The sequence below is a fragment of the Panthera onca genome, chromosome A1, assembly GCF_046562875.1.
Source record: "Panthera onca isolate mPanOnc1 chromosome A1, mPanOnc1 haplotype 2, whole genome shotgun sequence".
Taxonomy (NCBI): domain Eukaryota; kingdom Metazoa; phylum Chordata; class Mammalia; order Carnivora; family Felidae; genus Panthera; species Panthera onca.
The window spans coordinates 134,479,936-134,501,789 of record NC_138339.1 but is presented as its reverse complement, the minus strand read 5'-3'; the positions used below and the strand labels follow the sequence as shown (position 1 = coordinate 134,501,789).

Here is a 21,854-nt window from a genome sequence, read left to right as displayed (position 1 = left end):
GTGATAGGACACATGTCTCTGGTAATATTTACCCCAACAGCAATGAAAATTCTGTGATTGGATTACTGCTTTCTGCTCTCACTAGGTTGCAGGCTCTCTCTTGTATTTGTTTTGCTTACCATGGTCACCATAGCAGGATCTTAGTAACTGATACGTACTTTTAATACATGCTTTTTAAAATGGTTTTTTTTCCAGTAAAAATAATGAGAATTAAAAAAAAAAACTAAAATTTTTAAGGTTTATTTATTTTTGAGAGAGAGAGAGACAGAGACAGAGCGCTAGTGGGGGAGGGGCAGAGAGAGAGGGAGACAGAATCTGAAGCAGGCTCCAGGCTCTGAGAATGTCAGCACAGAGCCTGACACGGGCTTAAAAAATATTTAGCATTTTTATCTTTACCGAGTTCCATCGTACTTAACTTAAAAAAGAATAGGTATTTTCTTCTGAAGCTTCATTCCAGGTCTTTATTTTTTTCCCCTTCACTGAGGCTAATTTCAGTTCTGAAGTTTATATGATCCCCTCTGACAATATAGACACATTATTGTCATAATGCTCCTTGAAAAATGGGTTAAGTCACTTGGCTTCTGTTTCCTTTCAGAATCGATATGACTTCATGCAAAATGATGCAGCAGTTCACATCATTCTGTCAGTCCCCATGAAGGAAATATTGTTTTCCAAAATTAAAATTGTGAATCAACCCACAGGAGGATGTCGTCAAATAAACAAAGAATCATCGCTTATGTTACACTGCCAAGTTTTTGATAAGCTTAATTCCTCTAAATGCATTTAACTTTAATGAAGAGTAATACAATTTAATAACAGCATAAAATGGAATCATTTATCTTCGCAGTCCAAAACATTGGGCAGATGTCCTCTCCTTAATATGTTGTTTCAATTGCAAGGTTTTTGTCCTTCCTCAGATTTGTCTTCCCTCATTTCTCTATGTGCGGTTTGGAGAGTGATCTATATGTACATGTTTAATTAAATCACTCATCAGCCTGTGGTTTTCATGGTTGGAAATCTCTGGGATGCGTTATTTCAAGTTCTTGAGGCATTGATATTTATCCAACCCAATAAAACTTGGTAATTATTAGCATATTAGTCAAGATTGTTTCAGTTGGAAGTGACATAAAACCAATCTCAAACTGACTTAAGCAAAGAGGGGAATTTATTGGCACCCATAACTGGGGAGACCAAAGGTGGATGCTGGTTGCACAAGCTGAGATGAGGTGGGTCAGGGTCTCTCCTCCTCTCCTGACTTGCTTTCCTCTGGGTTAACTTCATTCTCAGGTGGGCACTTGAGTTATGCCCAGCAAGGGAGTGTTCATATAACAACAGTAGGTCATTCATTGATACAGGGGTGAACTTCAGATACTTAGAAATGGGGCAGGGGGCTCCAGCCCAGCCCAAACTGGGGTTTGGAGTCTGCCTGGATATCTCTTAGTGTAATCTGCACTTTTGTGTTTTTTTTTTTTTTGGCTTAAGGAGGGGTTTTGTTAGAAAACTCTCTTGCGAGACGATCAAGGTGGGGAGACACCATTAGTTTTTGAGCCTGTGAGAAAAGCAGAATTATAACCAAAGGTGAAATCATTGTTTTTATAAAGGATTTTTAAACTATGAAGGAAATGCAACAGTTTTGGTGCTTGAAGGGCGTGATAGCTTTGAAATGCTTCCAAGAGACGACATCAGTGCAACAGAGGACGGCATCTCACGGAGAACAGTCATGAGCCCAAAAGCCATAGTTTCATTCCTGAGTTCCCTGTGGAGGCTTCCAGAACTGCTTGAGTCTCTGGGGCACAGAGGCAGTGTAGTGTGGATTACAGCGACAAGAGACTTAGCCCCTTGGTTTATGGAAGGTGTTTCTAATTAGTTTTATATGGGCAGATTGCTTGACCCCAAGGTTTTCTTGCAGAGAGGGAATCAATGCGGAAGACGTTGTAAGAGTTAGAGTAAGTTAATGGGAGGGTACAAAGGAATAGGTTATTGTGTGTTGGTAAATGTTTCATTTTGATAATTCGGTAACACACGCACCTTACACAAAAAGCAAGGGACATTATCACAGGATTGTCACGTGTTGTCTATAAGAAAGTGGTGTTGTCGCTCTATGTGGGCTTTTTCAAAAATAAAATGAGTGTTAGAAGAGCCATTTCAGACATGTTTCAAATCACTGAGAAACTTGAAGTTCCCTCATGTTGAGAACACTCTTCCTGTATAACCTCTTCTCTGGTTAAAAGCATTTAAAATGTTTGAGAAGCATATATAATGGAATTGCAGAGGTTTATAGATTCCAATCAGTCATGTGATCTGCAGAGTTCACTGTAAATTGTTATCTAGGAAAAAGCCTCTATTACTTTTGTTTGTATAAGCTCATATCCTAAATAAAACGACTGCCAGCAGAATGCTCATTAAAGTGGATTTAAGATTCCAAATGAAAAGTTATTGATTTCAAAAAGGATAAACACCACTAAGCCTCAAGAATCATCTGAAGTTATTAAATTACCAATTTAGTTACTGTCATTATTTTTTTTTTTACTCTCTTGGTTATTTATTAAGTAAACTGTATAAGGTATAATGTTTGAAATGAAACTGTAAGATAACAGCCAATGGTTGTTTTCTACACACATTTAGAAATTAATGATCTGCTGAAAAATGGTGATGGGTTTGGTCTCTCTTGCCCCAAATTCCTGGCCCTTGTAAAAAATATAGCCTACTTCATGTCTATGGGAAGGCAAGATTAGGATGGGTGTCAGATGGTAAATTTTTAGCCATCAGCATCTAGCCAAAAGAGCCTGACTTAGCCCTATCACATTTCCCATGTATATTTATGTACTGTACCATTTGGGTATTATAATAAAAAATTTTATCTGTCCCTGGAGACAAAATTGAGTTATATATTAAATGGCTATTTTCTTTGTTTTCTGCTTAGGTATGCGTGTAATGTGGTAGCATAATATATATTCCACACTTGTTTCATTCCTGCAGAGAGATAATATTTTTGCAGCTGACAGAGTAAAGACATCCTGTGCTTCTAGAATAAGAGAGAACATATTGGCAGGATAAAATACAGATGTTCCCAGTGTTTTTTCTACCTCATGGTTGCATTCAACAAAGGTTAACTTTCATGGGCATATTTCCCTGTCCTTGTTTAGGCAGTTGGACACACAAGTCCACAGCAAATTCAAGATTGTGAGAGGTTGTTCCAAGGAAAGTATTTCAGAAGGCTTTTAGTGGTGGGAAAGTAACTTAAGATCTCATACCCTGCCTCCCCACCCCACTGCATAGTAAGAATGAGACATCAAAGTAACTTCCCTGCTTCTCCTTAAGGAAAGAACTTGTAGTATAGCCATTTTTTTTCTCCTAAAGAATTTCATTTTTTCTTAATATAATACAAACAAAACTTCTCTTGTCATAGTCTAAGGAAAAGAAAGAGAAACTTGTGTGACAAAGATGACATCCTTTGCACCTGTTTGATCCCTTCCTTTTTCCCATTTCAGAAAGGAACAGTCCCAAGGAGTGTAAAAGGAGTATAAAAATGTCATTTGTGTATTATTGTTGGAAACTTGTCACCGCATCTATGAAGCTGAGGAGTGTAACCGGCATTGGAACAGGTAGGAGTGAATAAAGGGGACACTGATGAGCCACTGTTCACGTTTTGACTGTCTGTTCTGGAACAACTAACTCTTGGGGTGCCTGGGTGGCTGAATCAGTTAAGTGTCCGACTCTTGATTTCAGCTCAGGTCGTGATCTCAGGGTTCTACTCTAATCTCAGGTCATGATCTCAGGTTCTCCACCCTCTCAAAACAAACAAACAAACAAACAAACCGACCTAAACACACACACACACACACACACACACACACACACACACACACACACACAACTAATTCTTCTTCTGTAAGGATGAGACAAAAATTTCCAGATACATTAAGGAATTCAGTAGTTCAAATGGGGAGGATCAGACATGAGCATTCAGATACAATAATCTCTAGTAAAACAGACCTCCTGTAGAATAAAGGGAAGAACTTTGGGGTTGGGGGAGGTCATTTTCTTAATTAGATTCACAAGGATCCTTTTTTGAGCTTCTTAAGTGCGAACTTCCACAAAAACATGTTGAGACACAAAAAACAAATCTTGGCAATAAAAAGAAGAGTGGGTACAGGACACTCTTCCAGAATATGCAGAGCATAACCTTTAAGATTGGGGAATTCAAGAAAGAAAATTCAAGAGGCAGGAAATGTTGAAGTGTAAGAAGTAGTACCATGATTTTGTGGGTTCCGGAAGGAGAAAATAGTGGCTGAATGAGAAGTAATAATCAAGTAAACAAAAGAAGGCAGCTTCTCTGAATTGAAACAGTCAGCCTTTTATATGGAGCAGGGTTAGCATAGACTTAGGGGGTATGAAAGGAGTCAGGTGGAAGCAGTCAGCTGGGAGAAAAAAGTCACCAAAGCAGGGGTGGGGGTGGAGTTTGAATGACATTAGACTTCTTATTTGCAACATCAACGTTAGAAAACCTTAGAGAAAATGTATAGATTTCTGGGAAAAAAGTGTTAGGTTTCAAGAATTATATTCCAAGCCAAGCTCTTGTCTAAATGCAAAAGCAAATGAAAGCCTGGCTCAGATTTAAAAGAATTCAGAAATTAGATGACCTGTGTATGCTTTTGGAAAAACAGAACTTAAAGTAGACCTTCAAGCAAAAATTAATCAAAATAAAGAATTTAATAAAGACACAGACATGTTTTAGGAAAAAAAGAGCAGTGAGCAAGAAAAACGTAGATGAAAATCTAGAGGATCGCTTGTAATGTGGTTGTGAAATTATGTACAGTTTATAACAAAGAATTTTAAACAGAAAAATGTATATAATTTTAAAAACCTCCTAAAGATGGGGGAGGGGGAGAAAGAGAGAGAGGTGGAGAAGGAGAGAGTAAAGTGTGATGAAGTTTTTATTGTCGAACCAGGAGGGTCTGTATCGGTAACTTCATTCTTGACATTAATGGAGAATAAATTAAAACACATTTAAAAACATTAAACAAAACCAATTTAAACTGAGGCCATTGGAAAAGAAAGAAAAAAAGGGAAGCATTATTATTTCAAAGGATGGCAAAGTGTGTATGTGTGTGTGACAGAGAGAGAGAGAGAGAGAGAGAGAGAGAGAGAGAGAGAGGGAGAGAATGAGAGCATGAGACCGAGATTTAGAGAAATACCAATTAGGTTTCTCTATTACAACTTCAAGGCCATGATGGAAGAACGGATTTACCTTTCTGTAAAACTGAACAAAACATGTGAGGTGACTACTTTTAGGCACTGGAAAATAGTGCAGGACTCCAGTCTCAGCAAGACAGGAAATAAATGAGGTGAGCACCACATCCAACCTGATTTTATGTCTGGGGGCGCTTTGCTGAACTGGCACTAAGTGAAGAGCCCAGGTGAAGAACATCAAGTTGTACTGAGCCGAGGAGACAGAAATGGCAGTAGAGGGCATGAAGAGGCAGTTGGGATTCACAGGATAGAATTCCAGAGACAAATGAGCTCTGCAGAAGGGAAATGTCAGAAGTCTGTGTGGAGTTTCTTCTTACCTCTGGCTAAGAGCTGCTCTGGGCTTTGCCTGTACAGGGTAAGATTCCGTAAGACCTCTTGATTCTGCAAGACCACAGCTGCTGTGGCACTAAGAAATGAATGGAAATGCCAAAAGTCACGTAGTGCTAAAATATATTGGAGTTTTGACCCAACGATGGCGGAAAGACTTCATTGAGTACACGGGGCATTCGACTGAGACCCCAGGAAGGCCACTCTTTTGGAATAAGGAGTAGGAGCATATCCTAGAATTGAGGTCAAAATCAATATAGATTTGCCCAAAGAAAGCATAAAATGAAGCCTGAAGGATTAAAAGAATGAACCTGTTATGTAGTTGCTGGCCAGAACCAAACATTACACCTTAAAAAAAAAGTTTTTTTTTTTTTTATTTTTGAGAGAAAGATAGAGTACACAGAGGAGAGGAGCATTCCTGGAATCCCAAGCAGGCTCTGCATTGTCAGCACCAAGGCCCACACAGGGCTCAAACTGAGGAACCAGGATATCATGACCTGAGCCAAAGTCAACAGTCAGGCCTTTAACCTACTGAGCCACCCAGGCGCCCCCAAACATAACACCTTTAAATGAGAGACAAGATAATCCAGATGCTGTACAATATATCATTTGTAACGTGCAGCATGCAATAAAAATTAATACATATGCAAAGAAGCAGGAAAATGGTATTCATAATCAAGATTAAAAAACAGACAACCAAAAGAGATCCTGAAAATGACTCAGATTTTGGAGCTAGAACACAGTATAAAAATGGTGATTGTAAGCATGTTCAAGGATTTAAAGACAAAAAATGGACATAATGAACAGGTTGGGAAATCTCAGAAATACAAGCTGTACAAAACTATCAATTAAAAATACTAGAAATAACAATTTCCCTCAGTGGCTTAAGAGATTGGATACTGCAGAATAAAAAGTATGAGAACATGAAAATAGATCAATTAGAAAATATCAAAACTGAACAACAGAATAAATTTTATTTTCTATTTTCTAAAATGAACAGAGCCTCTGTATCTTGTAGAATGATATCACGTGTCTTATATGTAATTGAAGTCTCTGAAGACAAGGAAAAAAAAGAATGGGTCAGAACTATTTGAAGAAATGATAACCTTAAATATTCAAAATTGGAAAAAAAATCAATCTACAGATGTAAGAAAGTCACAAAACCAAAAGTAATATATCTCTCAAAATAATCTTTAAGATTAGAGGTTAAAAAATATCTTGAAAGGTCTATACCTTAATACAATTTTACTTAATACAATTTAGCTCCAGTAGTCATGGGGCTAAAAGAAATGGTGAAGAAAGTTCATTGGGCTAAAGATAAAATTTAGAATGATACTAAGGAATGAACATAATTGGGAATGGTAAATATGTGGTAAATAAAAATTTTATTTTTCTACCTTTAAGTTTCCTTAACATACTCGATTGGTTCAAGCAAAAGTAAGAACAATGCATTGTGATATTTTTAGCATATGTAGTGATAACACATGTCCATAGCATTAAGAATTTCAGGGGGTTAAGTGGAATTCTACCCTTGAAAGATTTGGATATTCTACATGAAATGTTATAATATTAATTACAAGTAGACTCAAGCTCAGGATATATACTCGAATTCCTAGAGCAATCACTAATAAACACATACATACACACACACACACGCACACACACACACACACAAACCAAAAAGCAAATAAAATGGAGTACTAAAAAATATTTTATTGGATCAAGAAGGCCAGAAAGAACAAAGAAACACACATGATATGGGACAAATAAAAAGCAAATTGCAAGATGATAGAATTCAACACAACCATCTTAATACTTATATTGACTGAGAATGCACTAAATATTCCAGTTAATAATAAATTTAATAATAAAAAAGGTCAGTTCATTAAGAAGACGCAAAGTTTTAAATGTGTATTCATCTAATTACTGTGTTTGACATGGCTCCTGGCACATATAACTATTTTTAATGCAAGGATGACTCAACACAAGGAAATCCATTAATGTAATTCACTATATAAATAGATCAAAGGAGGTAAAACTCATGACATTTCAATATGGGAGAAAATGCATTTGCTAAAATTCAATCATCATTCTTGATTAAAAACAAGTAAACAATAACTCTCAGCAAGCTTGCAATAGAAGGAAACTTTCTTAAGCTGATAAACGTTAGTATAAACCAAGAGCAAATATTTGATGTAAAACATTACAATCGTTTCCTACTAATGTTCCTAAGATAAATTTGCTCCCAGCATTGTTGCTATTTAATCTTGTAATGGAGAGTCTAACTAATGCAGTAAGACAGAAAAGAATAATATATATATACATATATACGTATGTATGTACATATATATGTACTATAAAGGAAAGACGCAGATAAAATTATTTGCAAACAAGAGATTGTCTTAGAAATCCAAGAAAAAAATTTACTAGAATCAGTACAATATTGAATATGAGGTTTAGGTAAATCAAAAGCAAAATCAGTGGTTTCTTATATATTATCAACAATACATTAAAAAAATGAAACAGAGACAAAGGAACTTATTCTCACCAAAAGAAAAACTATAAAGCTGTGGGGAAGGGGTGCGTGGGTGGCTCAGTTGGTTAAGCTTTTGGCCCTTGGTTTCAGCTCAGGTCATGATCTCACACTTCGTGAGTTTGAGCCCAGCACGTCACTCTGTGCTGACAGTGCGCGACCTCCTTGGAATTCTCTCTCTCCCTCTCTCTTTGCCCCTCTCCTGCTTGCTCTCTCTCACTCTCTCTCAAAATAAATAAATGAACCTACTTTTTTTTTAAATGAAGGTGTAGGAAAAAAAACAAACAACCCAGTAAATGCAGGTAGTCCCTTCCTAAATGGAAAGACACTATTTTTGAGATAGAAATCTTCCCAAGTTGATATAGAACTGTAGTGCAATCCTTATCATTATATATGAAACTTAAGCTGATTCTATAGGTCACATGATAGAAGAAAATAGCAAGTAATAGCCTGTAAATCTCTGAGAGGAAAAAAATTGTAGTAACTTCTCCTGCAGAAATTAAAACACATTTGAAAATAGAATTGTGGTAGTGTAGGATTGGTGCAGGTGTAGGCAGAGATAGTCATGAGGAAGACCATATAGAATTTAGAAACATGAGTCTGTACACTGGGATTTGGCATTGTTGGGAACATTGAATCTCAAGCCAGGCTGAAGTCGGTGTGCATTCTTGGGCAAGTTACTTCAACTCTCTGTCTTAGTTGGCTTCTGTGTAAAATAGTGACCATTTACCACCCATATACGAGGGTTGTTGGGAAGATTAAAGAACTTAATATACAAAGAGCCCTTAGAAGAGGGCTTGGAATATGGTCAGAACTATGTAAGTGTTAGCTGCTATGAATCATAAAGATAATAAACAAATCAGTAGGAAGAATATAGATTACTTCTTAAATCAGGGCAAAGATTGGTGGGTTATCAATTTTGAAAGAAATACACCCGGGGTGATGAGTTGTTCATTCTGAAAGAAATGTACACATACCTTGCATAATACTCAAAAAACTCAACATTAAGGTAGTAGATGAAAGTATAGAAAAAAAATAAGTGTGGAATGAAGAAATGCTGTTTAAGCAAGATAGAAAACATGAGAGTCATAAAAAAAATAATGACATATTTAAATACATAAAAATTAAAAAGAATAACAACATAATGGACAACATACAGCCTGAGAATGTCTGCATGATATTAACAGAGGATTAATATCAATATGAATCAATAGGAAAAAAATAAACACTCCGATAGAAAAATGAACACTGGGGATGCCTGGCTGGCTCAGTCGGTAGAGCACACAACTCTTGATCTTGGGGTTTTGAGTTCAAGCCCCACATGGGACAAAGAGTTTACTTAAAAAAAAAAAAAAAAAAGAACAGTGGGGTGGGAGGTGCCTGCCTGGGTGGCTCAGTTGGCTGGGCATTTCACTGTTGGTTTCGACTCAGGTCCTGATCTCATGGGTTCGTGGGTTTGAGCCGCACAGCAGGCTCTGTGCTGACAGTGTGGACCTGCTTGGGAGTCTCTCTTTCCCTGTCTCTGCTCCTCCCCCACTTTCTTGCCCCCCCTTTCTCAAAATAAATAAATAAGCTTTAAAAAATTAAAAAAACAACGGATATGTAAAGTAACACAGGTATTCGATATGCTCTATAAAAGTGTTCAACCTCATTGGTAGAGAAATGTAAATTAAGGTGGTACATTTTAAGGGATTTTAAGTCCTCAATTTAGCAAAAATCTAACAGCTTGATAATACCCAGGGTTAGTAAGGATGTGGTAAGTGACACTTTGCTGGTAGGAGGGTAGGATGACGAAATATTCTTTGGAGGGCAACTTTTCCAGTATCTATTCACATACAAACTGTCTGTCTTTGTTGACTTTGCAATTCCATGCTGAGGAGTTTATTCTAAAGAATATTTCATGTGCACCTGGACTAAAGGTCTGTGTGTGAAAATGATCCCAGCAGGATTGTATATAATAGTGAAAAAGGGGCAAGCCAAGTACTGATCATTGGAAGAGCAGTTAAATAAATTCTGGTAAACCCATAATGTTGAATACTATACAAGTAATGAAAAGGATGAAGTATGTGTATTTCCTAATTTTTAGAAGATTTTATTTTTAAGCAAGCTCTATACCTAATGTGGGGCTCGAACTTAAAACCCTGAGATCAAGAATTGCGTGCTCCAGCGCTAGAGCCAGCCAGATGTCCTTGTGTATTTCATATTTTAAATTATAGATAGGTGGTAACTCTCCAAGGAAGGTTAAAAAAAAAAAAAGTAAATGTTTCAAGACAGTTCCTCCCTGTATTATTTCACCCGTGCACACACATGCTGGTAAACATGGAAGGGCGTAGGAAAAATATGGAAACAATAGTACTTAACTGTGAACCCTGGCTAACTCTGGATTGTGGTGGAGGAGATACAACCTCACATGTTTAGTCTTTACCCTTAAGTACACCTTAAACTCATTATAATGAAAGCATGCTCCTATACATCCTGTATAACAAAGAACAATGAAACACAATAGACCACTAATGATTGCAGATGTTGAAGAAGCATCAAGAGGCGGACTGTTTTCCTGGCAAATGGTCTTAACTTAGCAGCTAATCCACATTATTTTAAAACTGTTAGAGAGCAAACACATGGAATATTTTAATTATTTTAATATGGCTAACATCCTGAAACCAAAGCCGACAAAGATAAGCCGTAACTCCAACAAAGCTACAGTTCATACTCAGAGGCACAGATGCAGACATTTAAAATAAAATACTAGGAGGGGCACCTTGGGTGGCTCAGTTGGTCCGACTTCAGCTCAGGTCATGATCTCACGGTCTGTGAGTTTGAGCCCTGCGTCAGGCTCTGTGCTGACAGCTCGGAGCCCGGAGCCTGCTTCGGATTCTGTGTCCCTCTCTCTGCCCCTCCCCTCCTCATTCTCACGCGCTCTCTCTCTCTCTCTCTCTCTCTCTCTCTCTCAGAAATAAAGAACCACTTAAAAATAAAATAAAATAGGGGCGCCTGGGTGGCTCAGTCGGTTGGGCAGCTGACTTCAGCTCAGGTCATGATCTTGCGGTCCGTGAGTTCTAGCCCCGCGTCAGGCTCTGTGCTGACAGCTCAGAGCCTGGAGCCTGCTTCAGATTCTGTGTCTCCCTCTCTCTGACCCTCCCCTGTTCATGCTCTGTCTCTCCCTGTCTCAAAAATAAATAAACGTTAAAAAATAAATAAATAAAATAAAATAAAATATGAGGAAATCCAGTTAGTACACCACAATGAAGTAATTAATGTGTAGTCCATAAATGCAAGAGTGGTTTAACAGTATGACAAGTATTAATGCCTTTCATGCGCTAACAGAGACAAAGAAGCACCTGATTTTCTAGCACCCTGCCCATCACTGATTGAGTCATTCATTCGACAAATTTTTAGAGCCAGGCCTTATTCTCAGTTCTGGGATAAAATCAGACACTGATCCTGTACCATTAGAAACATGCGTTGTAGGGAGGAAAACAGACAACTAAAAAAATGTTAATGCTGAGGTATGAGAGAGTACTTAGATAGGGAAAATAGTAGAGAATAAACAGATGATCAGATTTCTATCTGAAATCAGTAGAAAATAATATTCATGTTGGGGGAAACCAGAAGTATTTTTATTCCAGTCGAGAGCAATATATAACTACTCATCCCATCATTCAAGCTGTATTCAACAAGTTGTAACCAATGCAATAGCATCGGGGAAACAAAAGAGTCCTATGCATGGGATGGAAAATTGTCACATAACGATGATAATTACTGAAGACATCCAGTCACAAAAATGCTAGAAGTGTGCATGCAGTCCGGTGGCAAGCTACAAAATATAGGGAGTGCTTTTTAAAATATATTAGCAACAGTTGTTTAGTGGGGGAAAAAAGTCATCATCACAGCAAAAGATAATGTAACATGCCTTGATACAAAGCACAGAAAGCACCCAAGACCCATAACAAGAAAATGGTAAAACTCTGAGGATGAAAAAAGAAGTCCTAACCATCTTCTTAGAAAGAAATACTCAGAATTTATATAAAGATGTCATTTCTCCCTAAATCATTTATAAAGTCAATGGAATTTTAGTGGAAATAGTAATGTAATTTGAGGGGAGGGGAATTTAGAGAGGGTTCTTATTTAAAATTTGAATCTTTATTTTTGTCCAAGATACATATTGACTTTAAGTATGATGAGTTCTGCTAGCTTGTAACAGCAATCCTCAGCTTTCCTCTTTCCAGCTTTCGATTCACACTTCCAGAGTGGATAGTACCCAACATTTTGAGCAGCTTTTACTGGTGTTTACATCTTTATTTTCCAGCAAGAGGATTTTTCTGCTAATTAAGTTTTGTTTTCCCTTTGCAGTTTTGGAGATTATCACTTCACTTCTTACTGTGAAAGGGAATGCTGAATTCTCTGATCCACTTTTCAAACCTCAACCAGACTCCCTCCGCCATCCCCAACCTACACATCTCCCAAATGTGTATCTATTTCACTTTCTCTTCACTCTGACAATATTTTTGGTTCTATTGATGTTCAATGTTAAAATCAGTATGTCTATGTAGATATTATTAAACATAGCTGAGTCTCACAGTATTCTATGCTTTCCCTTCACGTATAATTAGCTTTTCTGGAAGTTAACAATTTTCTCCTTTTATTGTTGTTGTTAATGTCGTTGTTGTTGTTGTTATTTTAAGAAAATTCTGTACTCAACGTGGGGCTTGAATTCAAAACCCTGAGATCAAGAGTTGTATGCTCTACTGACTGACTGAGCCAGCCAGGCGCCCCAGTAATTGTCGACTTTTAAATTTGCTTTGTTATAAAGACAGTTGACAGAGCGAGGGAGAGAAGTGTGAGAGAGAAGGAAAAAACAAAAGGAGAAAAGACCTTCTCAACTCAGTCGAACACTTGAGAAAGCCTGAGACTTTGACTTTTGCTTCAAACTGTATGTTCTGGATGAGCCTTCTCCTTCCCGGTGGACTGGTTGCTGTCTAGACTCGCTGCTCGGCTTTGTCAGGATCTTCCCTTTATCGCCTTCCCCGGAACATTCCTTTTCCTTTTGCTGATGTTGGAGCTCCCACATGCTGGAGACCATGTCTTCCTCTTTCATGGTTTATACCTTTGTTTGGGGGGGCGGGGAATGCTTCCTCTAGTAGATTGCAGGGAACTGGGCTGTGAAACTCACCTAGGGAGGAGATACCACTGCCACTGTCCAGGAGGCACTAGAGAAAACTGCTGTTGGCTTTGCCATTCCAGATCAGACCAACCAGGGGCACCCTCTGGGCACCCTGTGCTGCCATCCCTGTCCCGAAGTGATGCCCAGAAGCCCCTGTGGCCGTCCACTCCTGCCAGTTAGAAGCTCTGCTATTGTCTTTTGAATTCATCTCTCAGACCCTCTTCCTCAATATACCTTTCCAAGCCACATTTCTAAATGTTCAGAGACATTAATCCTAAGAAAATCTCCTCCATTCCTCCTATGCAGGTTGGAATAATTCAGGCTACATCAGGTAGTGCCCCAGAAGGTTCGTGCTCATCGGTTAGGTAGGTAAAACCAGTCTGTTTGACAAATCTGGTTTACAATTTTAAGTAAACATACATGGTTTTTTATGGCAAACATTTCAGCAAGCATAGTTACCCGTAACACATGGTCTAATTGAAAGATTGTAAGCCAACGTTCGGCAGAAATATTAAAAATAAACCTTCAAATATCACATGAAAGCTTTGTATTTAACAGACTTAGGCAGAAACTCAACTTTTTGGTGACAGAATACAGAATAACTATAGTTTTCATTTAAATTTCTTGGTAACAGGTAGGTACATAATTGCTAAATATTACTTACCAATTTTTAAAGTTCTAATAGCCAGAGCAAAAAGGAAAAAGACCTTTTAAAAATTCTTTGAAAAAATAAGATCTGTTTCTGTTATTCCAGTAACTTTTTATTTTTTAGTTTTTGAGTGGGAGAGAGAGACAGACAGAGCATGAGCGGGGGAGGGGCAGATGGTGGGAGGCACAGAGTCCCAAGCAGGTTCCAGGCTCTGAGCTGTCAGCACAGAGCCCACTGTGGGGCTCGAACCCACGAACCATGACATCGTCACCTGAGCTGAAGTCAGACATTTAACTGACTGAGCCACCCAGTTTCCCCTCCAGTAACATTTTCTCTCAAATGCTTAACTTAAGAATAGCATTAACCTGGTGAAATATGAAGATGAAATTATTTTCTGCAAGTCCATGGGTTTAAATGTGTTTTTAATAGAAGGTTAATAACAGGAACCAGAGACCATTGATCTGATATTTAACCTTATTTTCTACTTGTGTTTAGTATTCTTGCTTTGCACAGCAAATTTTCTTTTCTCTCCATTGAAAACTGGGAAAATCTTCTTAATCTCAGCATAGGGACCAAAGGACATTCGTGTTAACATCAGTCATCTCTCCTTGGGGGTAATCTTTGACAATGTGAAGGAAATGACATTGGTTTTAAGGGATTGGAACACAAATGAGGGAGAAGAAAGTTAAGAAATAGGGAAGGAAATGATAACAGCTCCTTACAAGCCTTGTGCTATTTAAATTCACAAAATTAATCAGAGAAGAGTTGTAAGTACTTTCCTGTTCCAACTTAGACAAACTTCGAGTTGAATATTATCCATCATGAGTTATTAAAAATTTATCCTTTGCTTCAGATTTGGAGCAATATGACTTTGAAAGACACGTAAGGAAAAAGGTGTAGGGTTGCAGGACAGCTTTTATGGCCATTTCTCTGAGTTTCTCTGAGCTAATTATATGTCAGTTTTTTGATTAAAAAGACGCTGGGGAGAGGGCTGCTGGAGAGTGACTGAGGGTCACAGTTCCATAATAAGCCTTCTGATTAGGATTGCATCCAAGAGCCCGTTGCAAGAGAAATTCATTTGCGGGAGGATCTGAGCTTGAATTCTGAACAACTGCAGATGAGAAGAGGCAGTGGAAAGAGGACTAGGAAAGGGCTGAGTGTGACCCTCCGGGATGGTAAGGTTGGTAAATACGGGATGGGGATGGGGATCAAGATGATCATGCTTCGTCTGCCACCCACTGGCCAAAGAATGAGTTCCGCATAATTGGAATGCGCACATTTAAGGTTAGGATTTTTCCCAACCCATCGCTTCTTTCACTTTTCTGTGATGCAATTGTCTGTATTTTGAGCTTCCATTCTGTTTGGTGGTGGAAACTCAACCCAGCCAATTCCTTATCCTTCTCCTGAGATTTGAGGGCATAGGGGGAGAGGCTCTACGTTGCACTGGGGTGTCAAGTGGGGAGGGTGTAACCACAGGTTATTATCTAGCCCGTCTGGCGTTTGCCGTGATGTAGAAATCCACCTGGATCCTCATTGGCCTCACCCTGCTGCCATGACGTTCACATTCCTACAGCGTCCCTGGTTTTATATGCTTCATGCTGCTGTGTCTCCTTTCCTGGCTGCAAGCTCCAGCAGCCCCCTCTCACCTAATGTCTCAGGTTGTGGAGATGACTTTTGGATGATACCTCATGCCACTCTGAGACTGTGGGAAACTGGGGAGTTACCTCCAGCTCTGTCTGCATAGAGGCACTGCTGCTTTGAAGTGTCTCAGTGCGTAAATTTCCAGCTGTAGTAGGAAACTTACCTCAAACTGCCTCCAGGTAAGTTATTAGCTCATATAAGACATTAAAAGGTGAAGCGAGCTTCAGGGTGTGTTGATCCAACAGTTTAAAAATGCAGTCACAGAACTGGGTTCTCTCTGTCTCTCCGCCTGCCCACTGCCTGTCATCTTTACTCCAAAGTGGATACATGTCTTGGTTGTATGATAGCTGCCAGCGGACATGATGGCTTTGTCTTTTGTATCTAGTTGGCTTCTCGAGCTTCTTTTTCAAAATGAAGTAGGACCTGCCCAGAAACCTCTGGTAGAGCCCTCTTTATCTCTTGTTGGTATGGCTGGGTCACATGCTTATTTCCTTTTATTGTTTTTATTTGAAGTTTTTCATTTGAATTCCAGTTAGTTAACATCCAGTGTTAAAATCACATGCTTATTTCTGAATCAATTTATTTTATTTTATTGTTTTATTTTACTTTTAATGTTTATTTTTGAGAGAGAGAGAGCAAGGGGAGGGGCAGAGAGAGCGGAAGACACAGAATCTGAAGCAGGCTCTAGGTTCTGAGCTGTCAGCACAGAGCCTGACGTGGGGCTCAAACTCACGAACTGTAAGTCAGATGCTTAGCTGACTGAGTCACCCAGGCACCGCTGAATCAACTGGTTTCTGGTTGAACCCAGAAGCCAAGAGTGGAATCGCCGTCTCCTGAGGCACTTGTCTATGTGGAGCAGGGCTGAGTACCTGAAGAAAGTTTGGAATTTTTTAGGAAGAGAATGAGGAGAATGGATACTCTCTAGGCAATAAGATCAATCAGGAGTTAGTTAGGAAAACAGACCCCTCTGGGAACTTGAAGCTGAGCAAGATTTGACATAGGGAAGGAAGCCACAAAATCACTGGAAAGGGTGGATGAGAGAAAAAGGAGGGGGTAAGGTAGTATGACTCAGTGTTCAGGAGATCCAGGAACCTGTTCCTGGCCCTGTGGGAGACCACATCTTTCTAGCCCTGAATGCCTCTGAGCCCATGTTCTTATGCCCCTGCAGACCCAGGGCAGTCCTTACCAGGGGCACACTGCTACCATAGACAAAGTCAAGTGTGGCTCTTTCTTTCTTCTTCCCTTCACTCTTTTTTTTTTTTGAAAACAGATTTATTGAGATATAATTCACATGCCATGCACTGGAACGATTTTAAGCACGCAAAGGGTACACAGTGAAACCTTGGTTTGTGAGCATAATTCCTTCTGGAAACATGCTTGCAATCCAAAGCACTCATACATCCAAGCGAACTTCAAGAACCATTGGCTCAGTGGTGGTCACGTGACATTCCGCATCATGTACTACTCGTATTGCAGATTGTCGCTCGTTTATCAAGTTAAAATTTATTAGACGTTTGCTAGTCTTGGGGAACGTTCGTGGAACAATTCAAGGCTTTACTGTAATTCACTGGCTTTAGCATATTCACAGAGCTTGTATCCGTCACCACAATCCATGTCAGAACATTTTCATTACCCCTAGAGAAACCCTTTCTCCTCAGATGTGACCCCACTTTCAATCCCCTTACTCATCCTGCCCCCCACCTCCCTACCCCCCACCCTAGACAGAAATGAATCTCCTTTTTGTGTCTGTAGATTTGCCTACTTTGGACATTTCATACAAATCGATTTTCATAATATGTGGTCTTTTGTGATTGGATTCTTTCACTTAGCATAACATTTTCAAGTTCATTCATGTTGTAGCATGTGTCAGTATTCATTTGTTTTTATTGCTGAATACTCTTCCAGTGGTATGAATATACTACATCTTATTTATCCATTCATCAGTTAATGGACCTTTGAGTTGTTTCCACTTTTTAGCTGTTAATTATGCTGCCATGAACATTCATGCACAAGTTTTTATATGGATGTATAGATGTTGGGCATAGACTTAGGAGTGAAATCACGAGGACTGCCATGAAGGACTGCTAAGCTGTTTTCCAAAGCAGATGAACCATTTCACATTCCTACCAGCAGTGTATGAGGGTTCCAAAATTCCTCCACCTCCTCAACAACACTTGTTGTTATCTGTCTTTTTATTTTTTAATTTTTAATGTTTACTTATTTTTAAGAGAGCGAGAGAGTGCGTGAGGATGAGTGGGGGAGGGGCAGCGAGAGAGGGAGACACAGAATCCGAAGCAGGCTCCAGGCTCTGAGCTGTCAGCACAGAGCCCAACAAAGGGCTCGAACTCATGAACCCTGAGATCATGACTTGAGCTGAAGTCGGATGCTTAACCGACTGAGCCACCCCAGGCTCCCCATCTGTCTTTTTGATGATAGCTTTCCTACTGAATATGAAATGGTATCCTGTTATGCTTTTCACTTGCATTTCCCTGGTGGTAAATGATGAATATCTTTTCTTGTACTTGTTGGCCATTGGTGTTTCTTTTTGGAGAAATATTCCTCAGAGCCTTTGTCCATTTTTAATTAGACTATTTGTCTTTTTATTACTGAGCTATAGCAGTTTTCAATATGTTCTAGATACAAGTCCCTCATTAGGTATATGGCTATGAATATAGCCACTTACTTATTTTATAACGGGAGGTTTGTTCCTTTTTACCCCCTGCAGCTGCCCCTTCTAATTTTTTTTAATGTTTATTTACTTTTGAGAGAGAGAGAGAAAGAGAGCGAGTGAGTGTGAGCAAGCGGGGGAGGGGCAGAGAGAGAGGAAGACACAGAATCTGTCAGCACAGAGCCTGATGTGGGGCTCGAGCTCAAGAACCATGACATCATGACCTGAGCTGAAGTTGGTTGCTTAACTGACTGAGCCACCTAGGCACCTCAGTTCTAGTTCTGTTGTTAGGGAAATATTTCTATAAATTAATGATGAAGTAGAAAATTGGCCAACCAAGAGTGGCCCTGAGTGAAAGCACCATCTCCCGGTTGAATAGATCATATCAGGAATACTTTCTTGGGGCGCCTGGGTGGCTCAGTCAGTTAAGCTTCTGACCTCAGCTTAGGTCATGATCTCACGGTTCGTGAGTTCGAGCCCTGCGCTGGACTCTGTGCTGACAGCTCAGAGCCTCAAGCCTGCTTTAGTTTCTGTGTCTCCGTCTCTCTCTCCCCCTCTCCCTCTCTCTCAAAAATAAATAAACATCAAAAATTTTCTTAAAGAAGTCAGGTTTTTCAAAAATGTTTTCATTGTTAAGTTTTAAAATACATCAAAATTAGAAACAATGGTACTGATGAGCTAGATTTAACTATTCTTTACATTGTGCCATAGTCACTTCATCTCTCTGGTTTTTATTCTATCATCCCATAGTCAATGAAAAACATCAAAATTTTAGTCGTAAATGCTCCAGCACAGATCTATAAAGAGTTGGAGTATACTCTATCAAAACCACAATACTTTTATCACAGCTAACAAAATTGACAATAATTTCATATAATCACTTAATATCTGCTATCTAATATCTCTACCTGTATGTTTTTGCCCATGACACTGATTTTTCTAAGAGTTCAGAGTAGTTTTCTTATAGAAAGTACACATTCTGGGCTGATTATTTCTTTGTAGTCTTGCCTAACATGACTTAAGGTTGCCAGATTCTATTCTGAAAAAAAAGGGAAAATTTGAGACACACATCCAGAGTTGTCCCATGGAACTTTCTCCAGTGATGGAAACGTTCTATAACTACGCCATTCATTGTGGAAGCCACTATTACATGGGTATTCAGCACTATAAGTAAAGCTCTTACAACTGAGGAACTAAATTTTAATTTAATTACTTTAAGTCTTAAACTTAAGTAGCCATGTCTGGCTAGTGCCCACTGAATCATTGGTCTAACAAAAAAGTGGAAATAATGTACCTATGTTCTGCCTGTGCATGGCAGGGGTTTGATGAATGCTGGCCTTCCTCTCTCTCAAATATATACTTTTCTTTGAGAGAGACAGCAACAAAGGAAGAAAGGGAGAGAGGGTGAGTGGGGGAAGGGCAGAGAGAGAGGGAGACACAGAATCCGAAACAGGCTCCAGGCTCTGAGCTGTCACTGGGCTTGAATTCCCATGAAATCATGACCTACCTGAGGCAAAGTCAGATGCTTAACCGACTGAGCCACCTGGGCGCCCTATATCTGCATCTTTAACATATACACATAAGGCTTAAGCGTTACAGAGCACATTTCCTGATAAAGATGACCCTGCACATTCACTTTCCATTCAAATTGTTTATAGTGTGTGGTTGAAATTACTTAGACCAAGCAAGGATAGTGAGATTCAATACTGGATCTCTGATTCCAATTCAGAAAAAGGATGTTTTTTTCCATGAGATTGACACATGAAAGATTGAAGCTGGAGCTCCTGAGAGCCTGCCTGATGGCAGTAAAAGTATTGTGGTTTTGATAAACATAACCTGGAGAAGAGTAGAAGTGAGACTTAGAGGGGAAGACTTCCTCTTGGCCCCTGGATCCAACTGTGCCTGCAGCCGACAATGTGGAATGAAGAGGATCAGGTCTATAGGTGTCAGTTTTATGAGCTGATAAAGTCCTTGTTTCTTCCTAAGCCAATTAGAAGGGTGCTTCTGTCTTTTGTACCCGAAAGAGTGCTGTCAAAATTTAACAACCAAGGGGACACAGAATTTGGAATCAGGCAGACTGGATTCTAATGAGTCAGTGATCCAGGGTCTGTGAGCATCTGCAGATACTGAGATAATTACACCTTCCTCTTAGGCCTGTTGTGAGGACTAGATGAGATAGGATGATGTGCATGTGAGAGATATTCTGAATATGCTAGTTCCCTTTTGACACGTCCCCTGGGAGCTGAAATGATACCAGACCCTTGAGTCCTCACACAGCGTTTTCCTTTTCTATTGCTCCCTTAAAAGTTTTCCAGTTATACCCAGATGTCATGTGAAGTCATCTGGACCTATGTTAAAAGTTGAGAGGGGCATTTCCTACAATGGGTGATGGAATGAATGTTCCCTCTCTGGTTTTATAAGACAATCGGTTTAGGGAGCAGTCAGATTTGTCTTTGAAGGCAATACAGACCCAAATTGATGGCTGTGAATTTGTGTTGCCCTTCAGTCTATTCCTTTCCGGATGCTGTCATCCATATAATGGGGATTTAATCTTGCTCTGGCTTTGCTCATATGGTGCAGTTTCTTTTGCCTTCTTAAATGTAGCCATGTGTAGAAGCGTCTCTATTGGTACTGAAGATTTACTTGCCTTTTATCATCATAGTGGATTTAAGTTAAGTAGCTTGATAATCAGACGGAATATAATTAGCTAATCATTTACAGGATTACCCAGGCTAAAAATCGACACAGTAAAATACAGTAAGCATGTTTATGCCCGTCTAAATCCTTGCATTAATAAAGGTGATCAGATTATACAATTCAAATGAATTTTCAAGAAAATATCCCTGGCATAGAGGATTAGAAATATATTTAAGCTAAATTTAGAATTCAGGAAAAGCAATCCTACAGCTTACTTTCCATTATTTTTTTTCCCTTTCAACTAAGCTCTTAAGCTGAATAAATTAAAGTCTGCAAGATGTTTAAACAATTCAGTCTATATTAGTATGCTACGGTTTATTATAGAATACAGTTGTAAAATCATTGCCAAGTTGCCCCTAATACCTGCATAATCATAACTGGGAATCTCTAGCAAAGGCATCAATGTCCTGCTTACCTATTAATTTTAGCTCCTTATCTGTAATTACTCATCTCCTTCTTGAGAATCTGTCTCCTGTCCCCAGAGTCTCACCCCTGTCTCTGGAGCTCCGTATCACATTTGTGAAACCATATTCCCAATCTGTCAGGCAAATGCTGCTTTCTGTGGTCTAATAGCCTATCTAAAATAAGCTCTTGTACCTTTAAGATTTTGTTCATTATTTAAAAAAACGTATCATAGTATGTTTCCAATTGTTTCAAAATTATGAAAAGTAATGCAATGTATCTTTAAAGGTAGGCAACTCCTAGGACCACATATCTTTCTTAAAGGAATTTTTGGTTGTGTTCCTTTGTCTTAGCATGGCGGCCAATTGTTATTTTCAGTCAATACTATAAGATTTCACCCCACCCCACACCCACCTCATCCCTATTTCCATCCTATCAGGAGCATGACCATATGTGGCAGGATAAAACTTCAAAGTATTAATAAATCAAAATGTTCCCTATCTCTCAAGGGCTTCCTTAA

The 21,854-nt window shown here is 39.1% G+C and overlaps 1 long non-coding RNA gene across 4 annotated transcripts in view; it reads left to right on the top strand.

Moving 5' to 3' along the window:
* LOC144617182 (uncharacterized) overlaps positions 1-21,854 on the top strand; it is a 185,032-nt gene that overhangs the window by 156,884 nt on the left and 6,294 nt on the right. For 3 of the 4 annotated variants that reach the window (XR_013557367.2, XR_013557365.2, XR_013557366.2), the window contains one exon: positions 3,492-3,605. This is a non-coding gene — a long non-coding RNA (uncharacterized LOC144617182). Of the gene's footprint in view, positions 1-3,491; positions 3,606-12,466; positions 18,350-21,854 lie in introns of those variants that run through there. The other variant, XR_013557368.2, reaches the window with a different exon arrangement.